Genomic DNA, 22190 nt, shown 5'->3' on the forward strand with positions numbered 1-22190 from the left:
TTTACCTAATTTTTAATTTGTGTGTATCCATCCCTTTCTGCACATCAGTATATACACTTACTGTCATTTTTTTTTTAAATCAAAGAATATTTTAAATCACTATTTATAAACTTGTATTAACCTTTACCTGGATAGGTCTCCAATTATAAAATCTGAATCAAGCTTGTTATCTTGTTCTTGTCTATTAAAAATAGTATTAAACATACTAAAGAATTTTGTAACTCCAGAATTAATTTCTCTTCATACTTGTCTCTCTAACTTGTAATAACAGTTCAACTACAGCTGTATAAATTCTAATCTGCCTTCAAGATCCTCAACAATATCCCTTAAGCGATCATCCCTTGTTAAAAATCTAATTCATAATCAATTCATCAATAATATCTACTTTTTGTTTTGTGATTCCCTTAAAAATAGGATATATTCCACTAAGTCTTCCATCATGTCTAATTGTGTCTAACTTTATATTTCCTATTTTCAAAAATGTTGTTACTATTATATAAAACTATTATTTAGTTTTTTGTTATTAATTTGTGAGCTGTGAAGCTAAGAGCGCTTTTTATACTTCCATGCCCTATGGTTCAAAACAGACCACTTTTTGCTAAGTATATGCACAATAATTTTTAGAAGAATGAATTCATTAAGTAGGTTTAATCCAGAAAATGATTATCAGAGAATCCAAATCAGGAAAACAGTTCCTGAATAATGTTTGAGTTTTTGATGAACTCTTTAAGAACAAATAAAATTACTTAGTTCATATGTTATTATTTTGTTTTTTTATCTCATGTTAGTTATTTTCCCCTGTTTACATTTATGTTTCTGTGATAATTTTGTCATAAACCATACAAAACTATGGTCATGTATCCACCAGGTACTTGTGCCAAATCATTCTAAAATGGAGGAAATATGAATAACAGCGACATTAGCTGACTTTTATGGCATGTTTACATACCACATACCAAGCACGTTTTTGTAGGTATTTTCTTTGCCATCAAAATGAACATTTAAGATAAATGTTATTATCCCTGTTTTTCAGGTTAGAAAGTTGAGGCTTAGAGAAATGTAAATGACTTGATTTGCAGAGCCAGGAATCTAATTCCAGTGACCTTATTTTTCATGTACAAGGCTGCCTTCCTTGGTTTACCTTCATTTAAGGTCTTTTGGAAGGGTCTATTTGCATAAAATACTGTAACCAAAACTTTCCGTTCATTTGAATGTATCTTGAGGGCCCTTACTGAGACCCTTACTCTAGAAATAATCTCAAACAACTAAAGTGAACTAGAGCTGTGTAAAGAACTCTATCTACAAGGACAATTTAGAAGCATCACAGAAAAATATCATGATAATGAACTCTGACTGACAGCAGCCCTTATTTTCTTCTCTGATGGAGTTTCAGCTCAATTTCAGTTTGCCCAGAATAGACACAGGCTTAGAGTAACTGAAAGTATGACTCACTTGGGCTTGAAGTTACTCTCATTGACATTCAATGATTAGTGGATGATAAGTGAAATCTGCTGGCAGCCAAACCCCTGAAAAAACCTGTATTTGATAGGTGGGGATATTGCACTTTCCCAATTGGAAATCCATTAAACTGAGACAGAGGTTAGGCACATGATGAGTGAAAATGATATGAATGCTAATAAGGTAATAAAGAAAATCAGGGAGTCCGGAGACCAGCTGGATGCCATCCGAAACTGCTGAATTTGTTGTTTGCATTAGAAGTCATCAGATATACTAGAAAGCATGGCATTCATTATTGACCATTCTTTTAGTTTTCAATTACTATATTAGTGGCAACAACCTAGATCTTCCAGATACAATTTGTTATTGCTTCTCTATTTCCTATTCTTAAGCATTTTTCAAAACTGATCAATGATATACTTGTGATGATTCATCATAATAATTCAGATTTCCAACCCTGCTCACTAAACCCTGACACAAGATAAAGTAGGGCTTCAGCATCAACATTAAAAGTATACATATATGCCTAGTTAATTCTAAGCATTATCTTCTGCCCCTTATGAGTAATTAAGCTTGGGGAGGAAAAAGACTATGAAAAGATTTTTTATATATGGCTTTTCAGCTTCATTCAATAATTTCTGAGTATATTCCAAAAGAAAGCTACTTCAGTTATTAAAATACCAAGTAGCTTACAGACTAGTAAGAGAGATGAACAGATCTTGCACTTAACAAAAACACATGGTGAGTTGAGTTCTATAATCAAGACATGGTATGAGTCCAATGCTGAGCATCAGACCAGAGGTGAGGGGTTCTGTATTTTAGATCAATGTAGATTGAGTAGTTCTGTGTCACAGACATAGTTTTCTGAGAGAACAACCTCCACACTTGGTAGGGAAAGTTCCCCTTCATTATGCTTCATAAACATTTAAGTTTTTCACAGAGAGCTTTTCTACACAGACACTGAATATCTTAATTTTTGATCGATCTCTAAAGATTTGTCTTGGTGTCAACAATGATATTTTTGGTTTCAGTAAAAACAAAACAGTGCAAAACAACCCCCAAAAAACTACATAACAGAATATGCAAAAGTACTAGCTTCCTTGGATTAGCTAATTCACCAGGTACATGATGTCAAGGCCAACTTTTCCCCATTTAGCATGGCTTTGATTCATGGTTGGAAGATGGCTGCAACAGCTTTGAAGCTTCCAGCAGAACAGCCAAGGAGGAAGATGCAAGAGGAAAAAGAAAGGAGGGGAAGTAGATAGTGACAGTCACTTCTTCCCATATTTCTCTCTCTGTCTTCTCATAACGCAGGGAAATCTTCTCAGAAGCCTCCAGGAAGCTTCCTCATTTTATTTGCACCAGTGGATCTTCTGCTCACGATTGCTGTAAATGAAGAATTGGATGGATACACTCATCAAATCAAGGTAGATCTTTGATGGTCAGGGAGGGGCAAGAAGGAGAAGGTGAGTAGCTATCTTCCTTGAATATATTGCTAGTTTAATTTGAACAAGATCCAATTGCTCTTACGGAAGATGGGCAGAATTGCATTTGGATAGGCAAGCAAGGGTTTGGATTAATGAACACCGAGGTTTTGGCTTTTAACTGATCTTCCTAAAACAAAAGAAAAGGAATTGGCAAATCAAAATACCAGATTTAAGAATAAAGATATTATTTACAGCTAGGTACATCTATGGTATCTTTATATTTGTAATTCTAGGTTGACAAAACTTCCTTCCATAAGAGTATGTTAAGAGTTAGCAAAGAGATATGGCTTAAAAACCTGCTAAACAGGAAAGTGGACGAGAAAGAGTTGTGTAGATTACTAGCACATCTAATCCATGGCAGCTCTAAAGAAGTCATCTGCATTACAGTTGAAGTTTGTAGACGTAATGCTATTGAAAAAAAAAACTCAGGAAATATAGATACTCTCCTTTCCACATCAATATAAAATGAAATTTTAATGAGAAGACAGCTTCAGAATGAAATAACTCTGCTTTAAAATTTACAGATATGTGAAGGAGATAACTCCAAGGAATAAACAATTTTTTTTCTGAATTTGTTTATTGTTTAATTCTCCTCATGCAACATCTGCTCAAATTTGATTAATTTGACAGTCTGGGCTAATGCTTCAGAATCTGTTGACTAATTCTATTTAAGCATGAACCTGTACATTGAAATTAATGGGAGAGTTCTTAAAGTGGATCAGGCCGGAGAAAGACCTATTAAATCCTGAGCATCATGACAGCCAGGTTTAAAGAAGATTACAGGAGACTACTGAAAAGAGAATAGACAGAGGGTGCGGGTAGCCCAACTGTGATTTATTATTAATAATAAACCTGGCCAAGAGGCCAGCAAGCCCTAGAATTAATCTTACTCAAGAGATCACAGTGACAGTTCTCTCAGAGCTGTTTTCAGCAAAGCCAAAAACTTCCTGCAAGAGCCAATGAGAGGCATGTTCTATACATGGCTACAGAAAAGTAGGTCAGTAGGTCACATGCTGGATTTCTATGGGTGAGATAACGCTAGGAAAGGAGAGCTGCGGCTTGGGAATGAGGAGCTGTTTCTGTGCATTATGAATAATTAACAGTGACATGGTTTAATATTTTTATGACAAATATCATATGAAAATATGTATCAGTGCTATGTCATCAAATGCAAAGACAGCATTTGCAAGTGTTTGAAGAGCACTTGCTCGGTGCCCTGTCACTGTGTTGGAAATAACAGAATCCATTTTGTCATACTTCAGAGTGAATTATCTTATTTTCAGCCTCAGGTTTAAAATCAACGTAACAAAGATAAGAAGAAGCTTATTTTTACATAAAATAAACATTGATACGTCTTGGTTCCTAAAATGACCATTTGTACCCTGTCAACACTTCACTGGCAACTTAAAGTTCCTTTATGTTGATCTTGGCAAGGAGTGAGCCAACAGAAACTAAAACAATAGATTAGAAGGCGTAATCCTTCGTTGTGTTACTGTATTTGCTTTTCCCTTGAAGTAGCCAAGGGCTGCTGGAAAGCCAGGGATGGTTGGGCACTTGTTAAGCCATCACATGACACCCGAACAGTTGATGAAAAGTTAAAAAAAATTACGTATTCAATTAGTTTCTGCCTAAGGACAAATATTTAGATTGTCTTTACTATCATGTAATTCCCTTAGTAGAAACAAATCAATTATGAACAGTTTTAAGGATAATACACACATACTCCCAAACTTATTTAAAACAAAAATTATAATTGATTTGGAACTGTGCAGACATTAGTTTCATTCTGTACATTAAGCAAAGCTTCCCTAAAAAATACAAGAAGCAATTCAGAAATAAATTCTTTACCAGATTGAAAAGCCCCCAATACAATCATTTTTATTTTGAACATCGTTAGATACATGCTTACTATATAAGTAATTTCACAAATATAATTAAATATCTTAAATCCTTTAAAAAACAAACTACTGAATGAATAAAACATTCAATATTTAAAATGTAACCATGTGTTTTTCTGTCTAAAAATGATCATTTTTGACATATTTTCTTCGGCATACAATTTATAAAAATTAAATTTATATTGCACCAAGTTCTTTATATTGTGAATGGATTTTAAAACAAAAAATGATTATATAAATGCAGAAGCCCTGAACATTCCTTTTATTTGAAAAAAATATTTTTAATTAATCACAAATTGAGTCTTTAGGTACTTTCAGCATTAAAAGTCTCCATTGATTTCAATGAGGGATGAATTTATCCAGACTGTCAGCTATGTTAATAGCAAAATGTTAAAAAAAATAATGTTGAATCAAAGTTAGGATTTAATAGTTATAGAAATCAGGAAAATGAAAAATGTTTAAATTTATAAAAGCAAGATTTCCTAGCTTGGGGTGACTTACAAGAAACACTAAGTTCAAAATTGTCTTTTTTTTATTTTCACAATTTATCATAATTAACTAAAAAGTCATAAGAAGTATTTTTGGCAGTGGTTTAAGCCTATTTTCACATATTCATCACACATAATGAGCTAGGGGATTTTTCTCAAATGTTGCGATTAACATTCACCTTTTCATGAACCTTATGCTTAGACAAGTATCAAAAAAGAAAAATTTCAGGAAATGACAAGAACACAACAATAGATGTTTAAAGTCCCTAGTTGTGGGGATCTTAACTGCATCAACAATGTGATCATCAGTGAGCATTACTCCTCAAGGGGCTCTAATGCTGCCTAATGGACTATAAGAGGGCTTTCAAGGAGCCAGACCAACTTATCAGCTTGGAGAAAACTCTTGCTGGGAATAATTGCTTAATAGACAGAGCTTTCTCCTTGCCAGGAACTCGATTTTCCAACACATCTTTCTAAAAGATCATGCCTTCGGATATGCATGTGGGTCCCGTTGTGGAGGGTCAGGAATAGTAACTTCAGAAGCCACTCTCGAGTGCCACTGCCTGAAATCTACCATTCGTGAAATGTTACTGACTTTCGGCTAAGCTTGGAAGGCATACTTGGAAGAGAAATAAATAGTAATTCACATACTGTATAGTGTGAATTTATTCAGAACCAGGGAAGAAGAGCAGGCGTTTGGGAAAAGGGAGTTTAAAATGGAGAAATAGGAAGGAGTGGATCTGCAAGTGCACTTCCTGTGTTTCACAGTTTTGCAAACAGCTAATTCATAGTGGAAAGACAAAACAGTGCACACCTGCACCATGACCCCATGTGAGAGGCAATGCCCAGCTGAGTATTCATGGGGATCATGTTGCTGAGCTTATGGAATAACAAGGTGACATAATATGAAAATATCTAAATGTTGACTCTTACTGACTTTTTTTCCGTCTGCAATGGGCCATACTTTAAAAAATTAAAACTACATGTGACCAATAATTGTTAGTATATTGCATGATGTAGTTTTCAAAAATGTTCTCTTTCTGTAGTTTTCCCTTTCTCTGGTCCTGTTTAAATAGGTAAAGAACTTTTGCTTCTGGTCTTTAAGAGAGGTGGGTGGTTTAATAGCAAGCACAAGTGTGTGTGCTAAAACAGTTTCACCTTGGCAACCTGTGTTATTTCTAATGCTTAAACCCATTCAGAACATCATGCAAAGTTTCTTAGAACTAGAATACAGAAATATAAAGAGAGGGAAAGGGACAAAGAGACACCCATCTGAGCTAGAGGAAGACAGCTTTGAAGATCTCATATATGGTGGAGACCCAACCCCCATTCCTGGGCATTTCTTCAGAAAATTGACAAGCTCACAAGCAAGGATAGTGCATGAGCAGCTAATTTCTACTCCCTGTGTGTCTCACGGCTGCTAACTTTTTGACAGCCCCAAGTTGCTCTGACTTGGTTGTTGACTACAGAAAAAAATATTAACTGGGTCCAATGCACAGATAGTACTGTGTGGCATGCTGACACTAAGTGCAGGCGACTGCTGAAGTATTCAGCTCTCTTTAAACTTGTTCCTAAGAGTGGAAAGACAGACTCTTCCAGTTGACAGAACATCAAGTAGATTGTTTCATTTTCCATTTGTTCCACATGGAGGTATAAACTGAGGTATGAATTTATGTACATAGATTAGCACCAGCTGATTGGCTGGATATGGAGGTCAAGACAGAATATATTAGAAAACTTGAGGAGAATGGGCTCAGAATATGAGTTTCAGAACTGTGTTTCATTTGAATGCTAAATGCATTCACATATGACATAGACCCTTACTGCAGACAGTACTTCCCATAAACCCATAGACAAGGTGAAACTCTATGGATTTTAACTAATTTCCTTCAGCTACTCAACTGCTTGTTCAAAGGACTCATGAACACAATATTTTTTATGGCAGCAATGGCAGTTAAGTGTTGGTTTAAAACCATGGATTCACTATGACTGACTTGAGAGGTCCCACTGCCCGGTGCTAAAAGTGCCATTAGCAACTCTGAGACCCCAAGGTAGTGTGCTATTTAGAAATGATCAACAAACCACCAGGTGGCAAACTGATTTCAACAGATTATGGGGAGTAATTTTCCTCACCAGGTTTTCTTTTCCCCCTTCTGTCTTGCTTCTGCCAGCACCACTGTTGACAGAGTTGTGGAATACCTTATGCCATTGCCGAAATGTCACACACAGTATTACCAGAGATCAAGGAACTCGGGTTAGCAAATCCTGTTTTGCAAAGGACCAAGGCCAGTGACATTCATGGGTTTTATCATGTACCCATTTGTCAGAAGCAGTTGACCTTATAGAATGGAATTGTTCCTTAGAAGATGTAGTTATAGCGTCACCTCTAAAATAACACTGTGTTTAGAGTTGAAGTGACTTCCCATCAGGAATTGATATGTTACATTTGAACTAGTTCTTGCTGTAACCAGAATGTGAGTCTAGAACCCAGGAGATGAAGTCAGGATCGAGCTACACTGATACACCCAATGATGAACATATAAAATATTTGGTGTCTACTTCCATAATTATGGTGACTACAGTATTTAAGGTTTAATAATCTAAAAAGGAATGTTTCCATGAAAAGAATAAGATCATGCTCCACAAATTTAAAATGCCATCAGGCCACTCTTTACACTGGGTGCACAGAGACGCTTCCAGGGTTAACTAAGGTGATTCTGGATGTTAAGGGGAAGTAAAGTCAAGCAGTATTTCTCAGGTTCAATCATAGAACATACAAGATGATTTTGCTAATTTCATTTTTTGTCCATATCTCTTAATCTATATATTTTCTTTTTTAATTTTTAAATTTTCACTTACTTTTTAATGACCTGGTTTCGTATTGTGTTGTGGGACAAATTTGTGGTCTTTGAATATTCTAATAGTGAGAGCAGGAAAAAAAAAGAAATAAATGGCTGGAACAGGAGGATTATCATAAATGCACTGTATTTTTATATTGTGTATAAATTTCACAGGACGTTGTAAAACTTTCAGCTTTATCAACAAATAATTGGCAAATATAGTTGTAAGATATTTAAAGTGGTACGTCGTGCTGATTTGATATGCATGTATACTGTACTGCAGCTATCACACCCAGAAGAGTGTTAAACTTTAGCACTGACAGTATTCATCCTGCAAATATATCCTTGTCTACTCTACAGGGGGTGGTTTTTGCCCTGTGATGTCAGTAGGACCCCCACAGTATATCAGAATAAGAGATAATAATAGCATTGAACATATAATAGTCCATGTTTAAAAAAAATTTTAAAGACTTTTCATTCCATGAAGGATATCAGTGGCATATCAGTCATAAATGTTGCACATATTTTCTGACTTTATTTATCTTTTAATTTGTGGAATACTCTTTTCCTCAGTTCATCAAATCTACCCATTTTTTTCTCCATTTGGCCTTCTAACATGGAAGCTCTGTTTATGAGGTCTTTCACTACCATGAAATTGTTGAAGGATTTGCTAATATTTTCTCCTAGTTCCTTTTTAAACCATCACATTTTAATTTGTTTATTACCAGATAATGCATAAAGCAGACATCTTCATTCCACTAGCATGTCCCCTTCAGCTTCACTGAATGAAATAAACCTGAGAAACGTGAGAGGGTAAGAATTAATGGGAGACTATTTTGATTTAGGCTTGTAAAATGGAGGCATAAATAAAACCCTCATCAGAAAAACCCTCTAAGTTAAAATGCTGGATATCCATCTGGTTGTATGAAAACACCCTATTTTCTCAATTTCTACCACATGAAACATAAAGATTTACGTTTTCTGCCCTGTTGGAGGTATGACATACAGAGTTCTTTCTACTTTGGTGAATTCAAATTGTAGGTGAAACAGCACACACAGGTGCAGTTACTGTGGATAAAGAAATGGGCAAAGGTTCAATGTGCAGAAATAAAGAAATGGACAAATAAATAACTGTAATGAAGATGCAAACACAAGACAGCACATGTGTGTGTCTATGTGTGTTTGTCTGTGTGCCTGTTAACTGCAATGCATTGTCATTACTCAGCTTGAAAGTGAAACCCTTAACCAGTAACATACCTTTTGTCCATCTTCTCAGATCGTACCTCAGAATAAATGATGGAGCAACATCGTGTATACTTTTGTTGTTTAGGTTGCTGGCTTTTCTTTTTCCTTTTTTTTCTTGTGTTTAAGAAACAAGAAAATAAACATTTTTAAAAGCTTCCTTAAATCCCCCAAAAGGCCTTTTAGTCTGAGTTACTAGATATTTTTCTTTCACAAAGAAAGAAAAATAATTAGTTCTGCTCCTACCTATAACCTCCATCAATAAACACGGTAATACAAACTTCTTTACATCTTCATACTTGCCAGGCTAGATTAACAAGCTGCTAATGTTTTGATTTACAAATTGGAGGCCCATTTGGCTTACCCAGGCTTCAAGAAGATTGAGCTGTCTTCCTCTGTTCCCTGAAAGGAAGTAAGTGACTGTTTATTCATTCCCTTGATTAGAAGGCTGCCCTCCAGCCAGATAAAAGAGGTTCCATAATAAATGTGAGACTCCCAAGTTTTGGTTTGCTTTCTGGATTTAGTACGAAACATTAAAAGGAATTGGAGATTGATTTTTTTTGTTCAGGGACCAGTGCCAGATAAAACAAGGAGGGAGCAAGCGGACTAGTTTGTAGACACAAGCTCCTTTATAATGAGGAGAGGGTCTGGGTTTTAGTGTTGCAGCAACTGAGTTATTCCAGGTGTGTGTGATGGTGTGTGTGTGTGTGTGATGGTGTGTGTGATGGTGTGTGTGTGTGTTTTCCTGCCTCAGCCAGATTTCTTCATTCATTTTGATATTCTGTTGGTAGCCATTGTTGACAAAGATCAAAACTAAATGCATCTCAGTACAGCACTGAGAAGACAAGTAGTGATTCATAGCATCTCACTACACTGATGGTTGACAGTGACTGTAATGGGGTATGTGGTGGGGACTTGATAATGCGGAGAATCTAGTAACCACAGTGTTGTTCATGTAAGTGTATATTAATGATACCAAAAACAATAAAAAATGAAAAAATAATTTTAAAAAACCTAAATGCATCTCACCTACTTCTTTAATCATTAAACCAGAAAAATTTCTGTTGAATTTTCTTTTATTGAAACCAGTTCTACAGCAATACTGTGGGAATTAAAATATACACACACATGCACGCACACAATGAAAGAAAAGAGGTTTCCGTATATGCATTATTTATGGACATGCACACACTTTCCTTTCCTTCCCCCGCCTCCCCACCTTTTGGAGAGCTGTAAGGCTCCGTTTGCTCCAGGACTGTGTCAGTTGGCTTTGTGTCACAAATCAATTTCTTCAATTCATCTCCTCTCTTCTTGCCTTGGGAACAGTCCTGTGTCTCCTCTGACTTGCAATGGAGCTGCTCTGCTTTCTGGGTTGCTGACAAATTGGCCAATAATGGGAGTAATGGATGCAGCAGGCTCTTGCCTCCCTCTGAGCAATTTACATGTCAGGTTTAAAGTGTCTGCTTAGAATTCTGGGCTCAGAGGAGTACCCAGTTGCAGCTGCTAATGGAGCAGCTAGTCCGAGTGCCTCAAGTCAATGGATCAATAAATAAAATTATCTCAGTTGCTAAGTATATGCGCTGCACTTTGATCCATACAGACAAGAGAGGAATGGATAGCCTAGGAAGGGGAAAAGGGAGGAGGAATAATGTTAACTGAGAATTGACATTTGGGTTCACATCCTCTTCTCTCTAACCCATAGTCTGCCACCTGGGTGCACTGTTACAAGTCTTGACATTAAAAGCCGATGTAAACTTTCTGATATCATCAACATGAAAACAAAGAGCAAAGGGGTGCTCAGTGTTATGATATTGATTTGCTGGTATCTGTTTGCTTGTTAAATCAGCTAATCTCCCAAAGAAGCTCTGTTCATTATTAGCACAAGGGAGATTAATGTCTATATTTTCTCTCCTTTCTTGCAGGAATCCATCTCCAAGCCTCCAAAACCAGGTGCTTTTATCATGTTTTCTCTTGCCTCATATGAAAGCCATCTTTGTTGTACTCAGTTTCCCAGAGACATAGCAGTCACGATGTAGTTCTGGTGTAGGATGTCTGCAGAGAAGAAAACACTCAAATAAGGAATTCACTCTTTGCTTTACTCATTCACGTGCACACAGCATAAGAGAGAACAGCGGTAGAGTGCTGGGCCACAGAGAAGGCTGATGGGACCCGTTCCCTTTGTCTCTCATTTCCATGTTTTTAAAATCAGCAGTGTCCACATTGCTGTGGAACAGTACCATCATGCATGCATCTCAAGTTATTCAGTAAATTTTATGAGCCTTCATGTTTCATGTCTTATTAGTTTATTGCAGACATTTATGACCCTCTCCCCTGAAGGCCAGGATTCATTCATATCTTTACTCATTCCATAAATATTTATGGAATGTCTACTGTGTTGTTAATGCAATGAAGAGGACTAAGGTTACAGTGAGTAACAAAAGGCAGACATCCTTGTTCAAAAAGAATAAATTGGAACCAGTATGATAATAGGTGGGAACATCTCTAATGATTTAGAACATTGCCAGGAATCAGAAATCCTAAGAAGAACAAATTTCATATCCTGCTTATGGTGGTTAACTAGAGATACACAGTTCTGTGGAGGAGTAATTACTTAAAAATAAATGCCATGAGCCAGTCATAAGATATACTAAGAACATTTAACTCAGATTATCCCATTTTTCACATAAGCCTAAATCCAACTTTTATATTTATCTTCCCTAAATTTTCCTTCCCCTTTCCTTTCCAATTTCCTGTCTTATGAAAACACACAGATCAACCCAAATGATCCTATTTTACTAGTTCTTTGCAAATTGTCACTTTAATCCTTTTGCATAAACTTACCATTGTTAAACTTGTAATTCAAGTTTCTTAATAAATTACAAGGACAGGTTTATTAGTAAATTATTCTTGAACGTTAGTAAGGTTCTTTTTTATATGATGATTGTAAGTTTTTTTCCTAACGTTTCTATATTGTTCTATTCTGTCCCTCCTCATTTCAGCAGTTGGTGGTCTACTGGGGGATGATTATACAGATTGTTATTTTCTAACAACCTGTAAATTTCCCGAGGGCTAGAAATACTACAACTCTCATGAAGTCATCCTTTTTAAAAAATATTAGCTAAAATGCCTTCTCCTGGAAATCACTACCTAGGTTTCCGTGTTACATTCTGTTCAATATTTTTCTTAAAAAATTAAAAAATATATAAACACTTTTACTGAATCAAATTTTTTTAAATTTTCGGGGACTGGATCTTATATCTTTTGGTAAGCAATGCTATATTAGAAAGTTTTGGCAAAATGAGATTTACATACCTTTTCTCATACTCTGTCCCCATAAGGAAAATTGTCACTCTACTAAATCTCCTCTACGAGATGGTAAATCAAATTCTCTGGGGAAAAACATATACATGTGAGTTGCCATCAATAAATAAGGCATAATTCACATTCTCTAATGGAAATTGTCTAAGGCAAGTAAAAATCTTTTGTTAACAAATGTATCACAGAAACTTTAAAAAAGGTCTACTTCTCAGTAGTCTCAAGTGATACAAAATTTTGAAAGAAAGAAAAGAGTAATGGACGAAGAGGAAGAAAGGAGAGCAGATGCTGGAGTAACCAGGTGTTTCAGCCAAGTTTAAATGGTGACACACTGTTTACAGAATGGCAGGGTGGTGGCCCTTCTGTGTCATTCCTAGACGGTTTCTGTAAAAATAACACTTTCAACTTTCAGCTAAAGAAAAGCAGACATGTCTGATGCCCTGGCCCCCAGGAAGACACACTGGAATTTTTCCCTATGGCAGAAAGAGTTAGTAGCAACCCTTAGTGTGGTTCTGCTGATACGTCAGCACTGCTCTGTAACGACAGCAGAGGCAGCCAGCAGGGGTCTTGTCAAAGACAGGAGACAACACGAGCAGATTCGTATCTCATCCCTAAGAAACTTAGAGATGTCTCCCACGGCAAAGCCGGGGCATGCGTGCCAGGGTGCTGAGATCAGCTGGTGTCACAGTTAGTGACTAAAAAGACATTCTGATCTGACTGTTCACTTGATCTGAACCATTTGTTCTCACAGGTTGCAAGTCTCAGGAATATACGTATGTATGAGGAAATAGGAAGACTGTGTACTGCCAAGTGCTGCATCCAAACGAGACAAGTGGAGAAAAAATGGAGAGGACAGTCCGACCCCACATACCCAAGTCCTGATAAAATGCCTCGTGACTCGGACCGCTGGCTGTGCGAGGCTCCAGTACAGCTTGTTTTTCATGTCGACCTGTTGTGTTTTAACACGTTTCATAGCCACCACGTCTTAGGTTTAGAGAACCCCTTGGTCAGAAAATCAGTGGATCGAGATATAAACAACCTGTGACAGGAGCGTAAGGCAGATTTGGTGTCTGATAGTTGCCTTTTCCTCATTATAATACTGCATTAACCACCCCCGGTGAAGATTTTCTATGCTAAGGCAACATGAGATAACACTGCCACATACGAGTCTGTATGTAATCCAGGTGTGCGTGTCCCCGTAGAAACCCTCCCTACTCAGGTTAGTGACCTGATAACTACTGAATAAACATTTTTGCTTCCATAATAGGAACTACTCTGATTGTTCTCCGCGCGGACTCTCTCTTCAACAGCTCACCCTGGTCTGTCAAGGCATTTCTGTTTGCTCGCTTCTCTAATAAAGTTCATGGCATTGCTTGTGTACTCCTAAGTCTCAGGGTTAAATAATTTTAATATGTGAAAACAAAGACTGAGACCCTGTCCTAGTGTCTGCCGGTAACACAATGCTGCAGATATAATTACTGGTTTAATGAGATGACCAGCTGGCATTTTGACATTGTACTTCCTGGGTGGACGCCACATCAGCTTGCCACCCTCTCTTCCCTTTGTCTCTTAGCCTTCTCTCCAAAGACTTGAAGTTTCCTTCTCAGATAAAGGACAAGAGCCATGGTGTGAATCCTTGTCTATGTTATTCTTGGAATAATAGGCTAACAACACTTAATGTTCTACACATTGTAGAAAATATTTTGATACATTGTATATCCACACAGTTAGGATCTGTGGGTAATTGTTTAGTGTTGATATTGCTGCTGTTTTCTAAAGGGACATAAACTTCCAGTCATTAACGTTAGGAAAACTGCATAATATATTCTTTTCTCAGTTAAAGATCAAGGTATATTTTTTGAAATAATCATGGACCTGCAATTCTCATGTAACATTAAATTATAAAACTTAGTCCACAAGGAGAAAATGCCACCATTCTTACTGACACCTCTGGTCACTTCGTCCTTTACTACCCTTGATAATCAGGAGAGTGGGACCATTTGTGGAGACACCATGTAAGACCTTCATTTGGTAAAAAGAACTGAACTGCAGTGTTTCAATGTCCGTGCGTAGACTGTGCTAAAATACTTCCTACTTTGTAGTTTAGCTTTTCCAAAGACAAACCACATTTGGAAAGCTGGTGACCCATTTGCTTTTATATATTGGTATATGAGTCCCCAAAGAACTGTTATGTTTAATTGTTATTGCAGATTGTATTTTACAGTTGCCCAAGGTTGTGTTAAAAAACGGTGTTTTTGCTCTTTGACTTGAGCATGTTATCTGAAATATGTTATTTTACTGATTCACAAATGCCTCGCAAGCTGAGAGTTTTACTATCCATGTCACCAATAAACCATGTTCTTTATCAGACTTCGTTATAGGTTCAAGTCCTGGACTAGAAACCTGACTAAAACTGAGGTAGGAGAAATATCTATTAAGTGACTTTGTTTTTGTAACCTTGGGTCATGTGCTCTGTGGATACCAACTCCCTTTCACTGGATAGGCTCCTGTAGATTATCCAACCAACAAACTCAGTTTCGGGGAAGTTAAAAATACGGAGATTTAACTCTTTCCCGTATAGGGTGGATCAGGAGGGCTGAACTGTGAAATAAAACTACTGACCTTATACATGTTTCTCATACCAAACTGATCTGAGAAAGAAGAGATGACCACGGCATGTACTATCTAGTGGATATTTACTCTATGTTTGTAAAGTTCTTGATAAGTTACAGATGGCTTTGCAATATACTATCACAGTTGGTCAATATAATAATTCTGTGAGAGATAAACAGGGCCTAAATCTTTTATCTTCATTTTACCCTTGATAGGAAAAAAGATGCAGAAAGAAAAAATCACCATCTTGTAGATGTAAGATTAGTCAATTACGGGGTTCATGTCAACTACTGGTCTTCTGACTCTTCATCAGGAATTTTTTCACATTCCTAAGCTGTGGATTCAGGAATCTTTGCAAAACATGTGGTCTCTGTACTTTGTTAGGCCACATAGTATATACTTAAGATGCTTGGAGATAAACTTGCCAAAGTCTCAAGGTAAACTTTTTACTTCGAGGTAAAAAAATCTACTCCTGGAGTTTATTTTATGAAATTTCCTTGAGAGCTGAAATTCTTTGGAAGAAGTATTTTCAGTCATGCTTAGTGCATATTACAAATGAAATGCAAAATTGTAAATAAACTTAAAAATGATACAGTGAGGGGTCACATTGTGTCTATTGCAATGTAGAGATGAGTAAACTTAAAAGGCTAAATTACGGGGATATATTACAGAACATTTACCACAGGTGATGTGTCATACTCTATCATTACTTAGAATTCCCTCTCACCAAAAATACCAGCACAGTTTTGGTGTACAAATTTGAGTAAAATGATATGATAAATAGAATTTGAACATAAAAAGGAAGATATTTAGAAGTAGTGCCAGGACAGAATTGTTCATATTTATGATTGTGAGTATAATAATGAGATATCCACAACCCAGTCTTAAAACCTTAGAGAATTCTCGTCTCACACAGTCACTCTTTTTCCAAGTCTTATGGGTCCGACCCATACTCTCTTTTGTTCCTACAAGTCTCCCCCCAGCTTCAGAACTTCTCTGCATCTTATCATTGACAGTTTTCAGCACAATTTAAGTTCCATTCAATCAATCCAACCTGTATACAGTGACGTATTTCTCAGGTAAATATCTGTATCACTCCCTAGCAGATGACCCTCTGTACTAGAATGAATTGCTTCCCTTATTTTTTCATGTCAAGGTTCCAATAGGAAATGATCCTTAAACGACATGATGGGATACATGGAGGACATCGCTGTGTCTATATACTTGTTAAAGGAATGCATTCTTTTTATCTTACAGTCTGCAAAATGACATCCACAATTATGACACGTGTATATATTTAAAAATTTTTTCTGAGTTCATAAACTTTCAACAGAACTTTTTGTACAGTGGAAACACTTCATATGAAACAAAAAAAAAGTGATACTCTCATTCTATACTTTGCACCAAGCTGAAGAAATACAGAGACTTGGGGCCTGGTGAAGAAATTAATTTTTTAAATTTTATGTAAGTGAAAGAAACACAAAATAAAAAGAATATAAAAATTAAAATTAAAATAAAAATATTTTTAAAAATTGGAATTTTAATAAAATTTCTAAGAGGATATTTTCAAACTTTTAAATAAGAAACTTGAGCTGATTGCACTAAATTCACTATCTTTTAATATTGTTTCATACAGATCTGAATAGACACCATGATACGTAAGACTTTCTCTGTGAACTAAACAGTGTAGTATTGAAATTCCACACTTCTCAGAATAATGTTAATTAACCAACAGTATACTTTATCTTCTAAGGCAAGACATTTTTGTAAGTAAATGGGTGTTTTTAACTCCAGACTATGGCAAGGAGTACAAACAAGAAATATTCTGAATCAGTTTAATATTAATTTACTAATATGATGAATATTTATTAATATGAATGATACACTAATATTAACTTATTCAACTCTCATAGTGTCTTATGATGTAAGATATACCATCCTCTCCATTTTAAAAATTAGGATGCTAATACAGAGGGTTTAAATAGTTTGTTGTAGATCAAACAACAAATAAATGGCAGAGCCAAGGTCCATCCCAGGCAATGCTGAGATCTGGGTACATTAATATAGGTCTCGATGACACTTGACTTTGTCTTCCTGCTTGTGGACATATAACGGTAAGATCTATTCATATAGTCCTATTTTCATAAATACTTGTTTCCACTTGAATATTTGTTCTAAATTGTTGTTAGATATCTCCACGAGAAAAAATAACATTCTTCCAAGTATCTCTCTTCATCATCTCTAACCAGTGCAATTATTTTTTTCATCTTCTGAATTAGTATGGTCTTTATGTCACTCGACACATCCTCAATGCATTATTCAAAATAGTATCTTCCATTTCTTCATTTCATTGGTCCCAGATATAACTTGGTGTAACTCTGGGGGGGGGGGGAAATATTCTCCCAGCCTGGGGCAAAATACCTTTGAACTGAAATCAGTCAAAGGGAGAAATCAAGTGGGAGAAATTCATTTAATGCTTACAAGCAATCGTCCATTTCTGCTCGCCTTTGTGTCTCATGACCTGGCTGCAGAAAAAGGGGACCCACCCAACCTCTCAGGTCCAGATATGCACTGCCTGCCCTGGATAATTACCTATTGATATGGAGATGGACTACTTCTCTCCACCCCTTGGAAACACCTATATATGGAGATGCACTAAGGCCAAGTGAGAGATTCTGGAAATTTTGCAATTTTGCCCACACTTGGAGCATTAGTTTATGCAAGGTAGTAAAATAAGCCACTCTGTAACATGTGAAGAATTTTTTATTTCTTCATTACTTGAGTCATCTTGTGACAAGCTACTTTTTAGTGTGATCTCATACTGCTGCAACTAATCTCAGGAGAGAAACCTGTTACTTATTTTGTACTTGCAGACACTTTTAAAGAGTGAGAAACTCTTTTCTGTCCCAATAGATATTTTCTTTAGCCAGGTGTAGTGCAGTTAATGAAGCAATATTGTTTGTTCAAAAAGTATAACTAAAAAGTAAAAGGTTTAGGCTGAGGTAGAGAAGTACAGGGTAACAAATGCAAGTGTAAGGTAAGATAATCTTCATTGTTTTATCTGATTAATGATGAACTTTTTGACACTTTTCTATCTTATACATTAAATAACTTTACAGCTTCACCCAAATAGTTTCCTGTCTTGGTACTGAAATAAGAATTTATGGTAATATTTAAAATATATATGGTATCTATTTAAGGGAGTTATTGGCCTTTATGGCTTCAAATCATTGATTTTACAACATATGATGTGGCAGGTGTCTTTGGTATCTCACGTCATATCCCTGTGGCCCGATTTTGAGGCAGTTCCATGTGGAACTCAGATGTACCTCACTCAGGTGGGGCACTTGTCAAGCACACCACGTTATATTTTTGCTTTTTGTCTTAGGGCACTCCCTAAAATAAAGAAAACCATCTAATTCAGACCTAAATACAGCTGGAAAGTGCAGGAGAATTAATACCCTCCAAGAGTCACCTGCAACCTTTGGGGGTTGGGGCAGATGGAGATGTCCCAGCCACTCTTTCCAGACAGGCAAGTCAATGAGGCCTCTTGTGGATTGGAGGGAGATCCTGGGAGTGCCACATCCTTGCAGCCCATGTCTTTGCCACCCACAGAGACAGTCACAATGTGACTTCATACTGCCTTGTCTCTTTCCCTCTTCCTCTCTCCACTCCCTCATTCGTGCCTCCTCCAATCACCTCTCCGATGAATCACATGCACCACGGTCCTCGTTCCCAACACTGCTTTTTGAGGTACCAAGAGAAGGCCATATGCAGTGGGTCATTTTAAGAATAACATAACTTAGTTTGCATCAACAATTTTAATGCACTGAGTAAGCAACATGGGAAACTGAAATACTATTTCCAATTAAATTTCTGGAAAATGCACAAAACAAAAATACAATTTTTTAGATACATATATGATCAAAATGTTTCAATCCATTTCTGTGTTCTGTGCTATACCATTTGTCTTCACCGAAATTATTGGTTACATTTTTCAGTCACGATTTCTTTTAAAATATAAAATTATTATTTTTTCCTAAAAACAATGATTCATTATGAAATTTCACCAAGAATCAGCATTTGGTTAATTTTTCACATCAAATGCGAAAGAAGGAAGGAAACAAAAACCATTCTGAAAATAATGGCTATCATATAGCACACCTGCAATTCACTTACAGATTTCAGCTGTGCCACACATTTTGGGACATTCTTATCAAAAGCAAAGAACTATGTCCCAACCCCAACATCCTCTCTACTCCTATGAAGACACAATTTCTCAACCCGGTGTCAAACGTCTTGGTTCATTATGTGTTAGGCCTTCTTTTGCCATCGAACTTGTAATTTTGAAATTTTCTATGTGTCTGCCAATCTATCTTCTTTCTTCCATTTCTACCATCCTTCCTTTCTGTATGTCATTTGAATCTTCTGACACATTTACATCCTCATGATAAAGTTATCCTCTTTCTCCTGCCTGCCAATCAAATTCACGTCTTTCAAATCCCAACTTAAAAATGATCTTCAAAACACTTTCTATCACCGAAGTTGCAAACTAATTTGAAATCGTTTTGTATAATGTATCACCATAATATTTAAAAATTAGATACTTGAAGTGGAGCATTTACTATCAAAGCGCTGTGGTATACCCATTATATCAAAGTTACTTATTTCTTTCTTATAAAACACTAGAGGAAAGTAATATATTATCCTTAAAAGACTGTTTCTAATCTCTTTTAGTCTATACAGCTAGTAAGTGCCAGATGAGCATGTTTCCAGGTTTATATAACATTAATACCATCTGTCCACATTTTGTGGATGGGATGGGGGAGGGTCAATGCTAACTGAAATTTATATTAGTATAATTTGAAGCATAGAACAGATTTTGTATGATACATATGTGAATTTTGATGCAAAAAAATTAAAGTGAAAATTTTAAAACTAATTTTTAGTTGTAAAGCTAGTATTATTAATTATAAAACTAATAGTTCCAATTCTATAGTAGCTGTGTGTTTATTCCTCCCCACTCCCTCTATTTAAACTAACCCCACCATATTGTTTAGTTCTGCTTGAACTGAACTTTATACAAATGGAATCAGTTTGTAGTTTGTATTCTATAATGCTCTTTTTCTATTAAATGCTATATTTTAAAGATCTATATATGTTTTACATGTAGCTCATTTATTTTCATTACTTTAAAAATATTCCTTGAGTGAACATACTCTCATTTATTAATCAACATTATGTTTGATCTCCATTTGTTTTTCTCCAGGTTTTTTCCCATGTGTCCTCGTATTTATGGATAATTTTCTCTATGGCAAAGCATAATTGCTGAGCATATACATGTTCAAATTCACTAACTAATTCTTATTTTTCTGTACTATCTTCAGAAGTTAATGAATGTGCATTGTGCTATATTGTCAAAACATCTGGTATTTTGAGACTTTAAATTTTGCTAATCTGAAGTGTTTGAAATGGGATCATGTAAAGTGACATCTAATAAATTGCAAGCTTTTTATATGCTAATTGGCATTTGATATTTCCTCTCTAAAATGTCTCTATTTTTGCCCATTTTTCCAGAGTTGTTTGTAGTTTTTTGTTGTTTTTACTGATATATACAAAATGTTATATATGCTGAATATTAATTTCTTGTTAGTTATATTTTTCATGAAAATATTCTAAATACATGATTTGTTTTTTTCATTTACTTAATAGAGTCTATTTGATAAACTCAAGGTCCTAATTATAATTAGTATAATTAGTATTTTCTCTAAGTTTAATTCATCTGTACTCCCAAATCACATATTTCCTTTTTCTTTTCTAAATTTTTAAACTTTGTTTTGCACACACAAGTCTGGAAGTTTTGTGTATGATATGAGCTACGGATCTGTTTACATTTTTTCAAAGAGTTATTTGATTTGCCCTTCAATTTTAAGTCATTCATTCTTTTTCTACAATCTACAATGCTACCGTGCCACTTGTTTGAAACCTCAACTTTCAATATGTGTATATATGGGTTCTGTATCTAGGCTTTCTATTGATCAACTTGTAAATGTTAGCCAGTACCCCACATTATAAAATACTATAGCTTTATAATGCACTTTAGTTATTCTAAGGCCAAGTTTTTAACATTTTTTTCATTATTCTACAAGTATTGCCTATTCTTGGTATTCTACTCTTTCATATACAGTTTAGAACTGACCTATTCGACTTGTTGGTTCCTACTTGGAATTACATTGATTCCATAGACCAGCAACCAAGGGTTGCTCTCTTTTACCATATTGCATTTTTTATTCATAACAATGGCATAAATATGGCTCTATTAATTGAGGCTTCTTTAACATATTTAAATATCTTTTTGTGATTTTAAAATAATTTTTAAAATAATTTTTATATAGCACTGCATTATTATGTTCAATCTATTCTTAAAATACATTATGGTGCTCTGGCAAATGAATACATGTTTAATCATGTCTTTTTAAAATTACAAGATATGATTTCTAATTACATCAATATTTTTGTTCAAACGGAAATGTAATTAATGCTTTTGTGTTTGTATTATGATTTGCTATCCAACTACCTTGCTGAACTCTTTCATGATTTCTAGTAATTTGTAGATAATGCGTAATTTTTTTATGTGGAAGGATCATATTATTGGCAAATACAATGTCTGTATTTTGGAAAAGAACAGCGTTCCATTTCCTCATTTTATAAAAAAATGTATACAATTACTGGTTTGCTTTAGTACTAAGTATTTTATGTATTTTTCTTAATGTCTAAGCTAGATATGCCATGTCTTCAATAATTCTTGTATCATTTTCTCATACAGGATGTTTATACATTAGGAAAAAG

The sequence above is a fragment of the Manis javanica genome, chromosome 12, assembly GCF_040802235.1.
Source record: "Manis javanica isolate MJ-LG chromosome 12, MJ_LKY, whole genome shotgun sequence".
NCBI lineage: Eukaryota > Metazoa > Chordata > Mammalia > Pholidota > Manidae > Manis > Manis javanica.